Source organism: Aptenodytes patagonicus, chromosome 15 (genome assembly GCF_965638725.1).
Source record: "Aptenodytes patagonicus chromosome 15, bAptPat1.pri.cur, whole genome shotgun sequence".
Taxonomy (NCBI): Eukaryota; Metazoa; Chordata; class Aves; order Sphenisciformes; family Spheniscidae; genus Aptenodytes; species Aptenodytes patagonicus.
The window spans coordinates 10,014,269-10,020,512 of record NC_134963.1 but is presented as its reverse complement, the minus strand read 5'-3'; positions in this window follow the sequence as shown (position 1 = coordinate 10,020,512).

Genomic DNA, 6,244 nt, shown 5'->3' with positions numbered 1-6,244 from the left:
TGAGGACACTTCATAGAATACCAGGTTGGAAGGGACCTCAAGGATCATCTGGTCCAACCTTTCTTAGCAGAAGCACAGTCTAGACAAGACGGCCCAGCACCCTGTCCAGCTGCATCTTAAAAGTGTCCAATGTTGGGGAATCCACCACTTCCCTGGGGAGATTATTCCGATGGCTGATTGTTCTCATTGTGAAAAACTTTCCTCATGTCTAATTGGAATCTTCCCAGGAGTAACTTGTACCCATTACCCCTCGTCTTTTCCATGTGACTCCTTGTAAAAAGGGAGTCTCCATCTTCTTTGTATCCACCTTTTAAATACTGGAACATGGTGATACTTGCAATACGCAGTTTTGAAGTAAAACTACCGATGGAGCTTGAGGAGCTCTGGACTTCAGATAAAGCTAAATACTAAATACTGGGCTGGCAGACTCAACAGTGTTGTCATCTGTGAAGTGGTTGATGGGCTTTCAAAGCAAAAGTTATCATCTGCATGTAGTTTCTAACCGGTCTCTTCTTGAAAAGTGTGTACTATGTTTATTTCCCTTAGGATGGACTGAGTAAGAGGAAACAGGACAACAAGTGATGTAAGGAAGATGTGTAAGTTCCTGCCAGAGAAGAACTAGGAAATGAACTGAGAGAGAAACCAATTTTTAATTTGCTTGTCTGTTAAGTGAAAATTTTGGACTGTGTGCCTCTTACTAAAGGATATTAATTTCATTATTGACTAAGAGGGATCAATTTAGTAACTTTGTTCTAAAACGTGCATCTGGTTGAAGGCATTTGCTGTAGATTTGGAAAGAATAAAGCCTAATGCGTTATGAAATAAACCAATTTCAAGTAGGAATTAAGGTAAGACATTAATGAGTCAGGTTTTCCCATATGTGCCTATTGCAGAGATCTTGTGTGTTTTGAGATATTCGATATTAACCATCGTTAATGATAAAATGGCAATTCTTGTACATTCTTATTTTTCTTAATGAACTGGATGGAGGAACATCTATGGGCATCTGGGTGAAAAAAATACCACTGGTTCAAATCCACTCCAGATACACAGGGGTGATAAAACAGAAGAAATGCATGTCTATCCTCTAATGCCATTCCCTTTCTGGTGCACGCGTGTGGTTGATTGGCACATCCTCAGAGAGTTCTGGTACTTACTGTAGCTCATCTGAAGTAAAAGGGAATATGCAGCTGCCCTTTGCTAGATAAAAGAATCATAAAGGACTCGGTGTGGTTGGGCTAGGTTTGTGATCTGGTGTACTGCAAAAGCCAATACCTTTGGGATTTGGTTACCAGTGATTTTAAAAAGACCTGCATCGTTACAGACAATTCACCTAATTCTGCAAATTAACTGTAATTGGTCTTTAGATAGAAATAGAAAACTTATATAATTTATTCTTCTGTCTTTTTTACATTCCACTATTGTTAGATAATTTTTTTTTTAACTGCTTTGCTTGAATCCTTTCCCTGGGTCCTGACTAAGACCTGCTTTCTAATGAAATCTTAATTTTGATCTCACTCGTTTGAAGTCAAACCTTTGAGCCGATGGCCGTGTGTCCATCATTTTATTGCAGAAAGCTTTCTGAGGTTTCAGACCCTTACATTTTCCCCATGAAATAGTAAGTTTGGGAGGCGTTATTAAATTCCACTAAGGTAAAGTGGCATCCAATTTTCACTTAATAAAGAAACGATAATTTCTTGTCTATGTATTATTCACAGCACGAGAGTCTTCAGCATAATCTGCTTGCCTGTTCATTTCAACAGGCATGGGTCTACAGCATTTGGAAGGCTTCAGTTCGGGTGTCAGAACTGTGATCAGAAGGCAAAGGATGAGCCTAGCTGTGCCCGGTAAGAGCGATGCCATCAGTGACCAATGCCACTGCCTGGAGTCTGCAGAGGGTACGATGTGGAACCCTGCTTACCCTCAAGCAGCTGTTGCTACGGCTGCTGCTGCCTTTGGGAGATGGTCTTCCACCTTTATGGCGGTACAACGATTTTGGAGCTGTGTTCTCCGTGAAGATGGGGCTTGGAAGTGTTCGCGGCGAGTCAGCTGAAGAGGCAGGCTGCTTACTTCTTTTGTGTGGCCCGTGTGGAGGCCGGGCTCGCCCTCAGCCCCGCCAGGCCACCGAGTGTCCGGACCTCCGGCAGAGGAGAGGCGCGGGCTGCCTTGGCGGGAGCGGAGCACAGCAGAACGACCTGCCTCGGGCGGGGGGCCACCGCCGGCTCGGGGAGGCCGGGCTCCAGCCGCAGGACGTCCGGCGCAGGGCCGCGTCGAGCGGGCCTGGCGCCGTCGGGCGGGGGGCGTCCGGGGTCGGACCGGAGCCCAGCCCCGGGGGCGGGGCCGGGGGCAGTGCGGTTCCCTCAGAGCCGGGCCCGGAACGTGGCGCCGTGGGCCGGGCGGCCGGAGCGGGATCGGCCCGGCGGGGGGCGGTGGCGGCCCCCTGAGGAGGAGGAGCCGGAGCGCGATGGAGCAACAGGCGCCGCCGCCCGCCCCGCCGGGGGCCGTAGCGGGGGGCCGGGCTCGGCGGCGGCGGGAGCGGGGCGCGGAGCCTCCCCGGGTGAGTTGACGCCGGACGGGCGGCGTGCTGTAGCGGTGGCGGGAGCGGCCCTTCGGCCCGGCCCGCCGCCAGGCGGCCGAGGAGGCGGGAAGGAGCCGCCGGGCCGGGCCGGGCGCGATCCCTGCCCGCGGGCGGGCCGCTGTCCCAGCCCGGAGGGGGAGCCTGCGAGGCGCGGGGAGGGCGCAGGCCCCGCGGCCAGCGGGACGGCGGGCTGGAGCCCGGCCGGCGGCGAGGCGAGGTGAGGTGAGGGGCAGGGCGGCGGCGGGGCAGTTCCCCCCCGGCGGGCCGCGGGCATGCTGGGGGAAGCGGCGGCGGTCGGCGGGCGGTCGGCGGGCGCCCGGCGGGGCTCCGGGGCCGCCAGGCCTCGGGTACAGCCGCGGGCGCCTGGCCGAGCGCTCGCCTCCCTTCGCCCTCGACTTCTTGACGGGCTGAGAGCGGCGCCGCCTTCCTGAGAGCCTCTGCCTCGGCCGGCGGGCCCGGGCCAGCCGCCCGCCCAGCCCCGCCGCCGGCGGGCCCGGCGGAGCGCAGCGCTGCGGGCGGGGAGCTCGGCCGGCCGTCGGTCCAGCCCGAGCGCCGGCGCTTGGCGGTCGCCGAGGGATCTGTGCGCGGTCAGCGGCAGTGGGGGAAGGCGTGACCGCGGCTGTGGGGTGAGCTGCCGGGACCTGTTGTCGCCTGTGGAGAAGTATTTCCATGTACGTGTTTTAGCCTGCAGTTCGCTGGAGTGGGCACCCTTATGCGAGAGAGCACGGGTATCGACGTGAAAATTAAGTTCTCTCTGGGCTCCCGGATAAGCAAAAACTAAGTTTATCCGGTTAAAATCTCGAAACTTTTTAGGTAAGTGTGTCAGATGTACTTTGCAGCACTGCAGAGTTTATTACCCTGTTGGAACTAATGGTACAGACACACATTCTCAAGCAGACTGTACCTCAACTGGGCATGCCGGCCATTGAAAAAGTTGTCAGTAACTTGATTATAAGACCTTTGTTACTGACGGAATTTGGAATCTGGAGACTGGATGCAGTCAGTGCATCTTGAACAACAGCAAATGTCATTAACGCGGTTCTGTTCATTCACTGGAATACGGATTGGCAATTAAGGTTGAGATGTGTTATCCCTGTCAGCAGCCCATGCTCCTGTAGTTTGATGTTGCGCCATAGGGATATCCCTGGTTGTCCCCAGTAAATGGAGAAGTGAAATGACTGGGTTTCTGTGCCTTCTTGTCCTTCCTCTCGGAGTTGTTCATATTTATTTTTGGATGTCTTTCATTTTTCTTGGAGGCTTGCACAATCTCAGACAATGTCATCCCTCTTGTGCTTTCTTCTGGTGTTGAACAAGAGCTCTTCAGGTGCTAATGAAACCCTTTATAGGTTCTTTGAAAAGAGTTTTTGATAAATGGATGAATGGGTGTGCCTTGAATATTGAAAGATTTTTGTCAGCAGTAGGGTTGGAAATCTTCCCTTTTTTGCAGGGGGGTGTGGGGGATTATCCGATATAAACACGCAGACGTGTTTTTTGAAGTCCTAGGTCATACTAGTGTATAAGACTACTGATTATTATTAGTAATAACATCATTAATAATTATTATTGCTGATACGCTGTACTATCCAAATCTTAATTTTCAAGAGGTGAAATCCACTGCTGCAACAGCATCACTCTGTGTATATATTTCTGCTGGATATTGATCAAGTCTTGTTTTCTGGCTGCTTCACTGTATCACATTATCCCCCTCTTGACTGAATTTGAAAACCTCTTCCTTGTCCATTGCGTATCCTTTCCTCCTTGCCTGGATACCGGTTACTTCCATTCCTACTGGGCAGGTCACTTGAGATGGGAATGTTGTAATGAGAGATTGCAGGTGAAGTACCTACCTACCTGTGTATCAGTGAATGCTGTTACTGCCATTGTGCTGATAGACCTGCACTCCTAGATGGCACACATCTCTTCAGAGAAGACAACAGTTGTACTACAAAAATTGAATGGTTTGTTGCAGACAACAAAATCCAGGGAGCGTGCTCACCTGCTGCCCTAACAAGTCTTCATTAAGTGACTTTCCTGTTCAGACCTGGCTTTTGCTGTATTACTGATTCGTCAGTCCGTCATTATTGTGTCTGTCTGCCTGTGGCTAGCTGACAGTTCAGAGGAAAAGGTCGGATTCCTCACTGATAATTTATAATTTAATTATTATTCTCAGTAATAATAATAATTCACTAAATTCCAGATTTTATGCTCCCTTTAGCTAGCAGAGATCTTTCTTTTACATTAATGATAGATCTGTTGGATGGCAGTGGGAGCAAACGACTCTTTAGGCTTAGGAGGTCAACCTTTATTTCTTTTCTATGTCTCAGTGTCATACTGATTATCTCTTAATGAGAAAATGAGCTGCTTTCCACTTTAATTTCTTGTTCTTCTCCATCTCAATTTTTGTATTAGTTTCCACTTCTTCTGTACTGTGTTTTTACTCTTTCTCCCATTCTTTAAGAATTTTGACTCTTTCATATTCTTCCTTTGAAATGATTGACAGTAACATACTGCATGTTGATGCTGAGGGACTGTTCGTGATCTATAAGGGCACTCTCTAATGAGATTAGCAAGGACCTGGAAAATTTGAACGTTTGGGTTTGTTTTAGGCTTTCAGCATGCTCAGACGCAAACTTGAATTTGCTTTCATTAATTTACTTTTGAAGGTTATCTCTGAGACCAGTGAAGCTAGATTTTTGTTTTTCTGAGAAAAGGAAAAAGCTGTGTCCCCCGTTCAGTTTGAGTCTGTTTTGCAGGCTACATAAAAGCATCATGCAAGGCATATGTGGCCTATGGCCTGTGTGTTTGACATCATTGTGCTAAGTTTCAGTAAGTATATGCTGACTTCCAGCTGCTCTTACAATGGAAGCATTCTGAATACACAAACCTAAATAATCTATTTATATATATTAAAATATATTATACAATATATATTACATACATTTTTTTCTAACTTCCAACTAACTGACTGTCAGTGTTGTATGACGATTGGTCTGTTTTAGGCATCTGTAACATGTCTGTTACTGTGGATCTAGCCATCTATGCTACAAACATAACTTTTAGACAGAATCTTGTCTCTGTCTTTATTTAAAAATTAAAATCTTAAGAATTGAGGAGTATGTTATGTTTGCTTTCATTTGCTGTTAATGATGAAAGCACTGTTCTTTATTTCAGAGTGAGTTTTTTTCTAAAATTTAAATGTTCTTTACAGTACTTGCAAATTCAGTTAGAACTTACTGAACATTCAAGATGTATGTGTAATTTCACTTTTATGTTCAATAGACTTCTGTGAATTTCTTTCATGTTTTTAATTACTTTTTTGAATCCATTATTACTATTGTCATTTGTAACACCTGGGATAATTCTGCATTTTAACTATACTGCATGTGTAAGGTCACTTCAGTTGGTTTTCTTTTACCTTCTGCCTGTTTGATGCCTCTCTGTTTCTGTGAAATAGTGAATAATTGTTCCCTTTATCTTCCCTGTGCTTTTCTCGATTTTTATAGACCTTTGACTTACTCCCTTCAATTCTTTTCCAGCTTTAATAGTCTATCTTAGTTTCTCTTTGGATACGGAGATTGATCCATATCTGGTTATCTGTTATCTATCTCTTAACATTTTCTACTTATGTATCTTTATGTGCTTGTGTGGTGGTGGTGGGAACAAAAC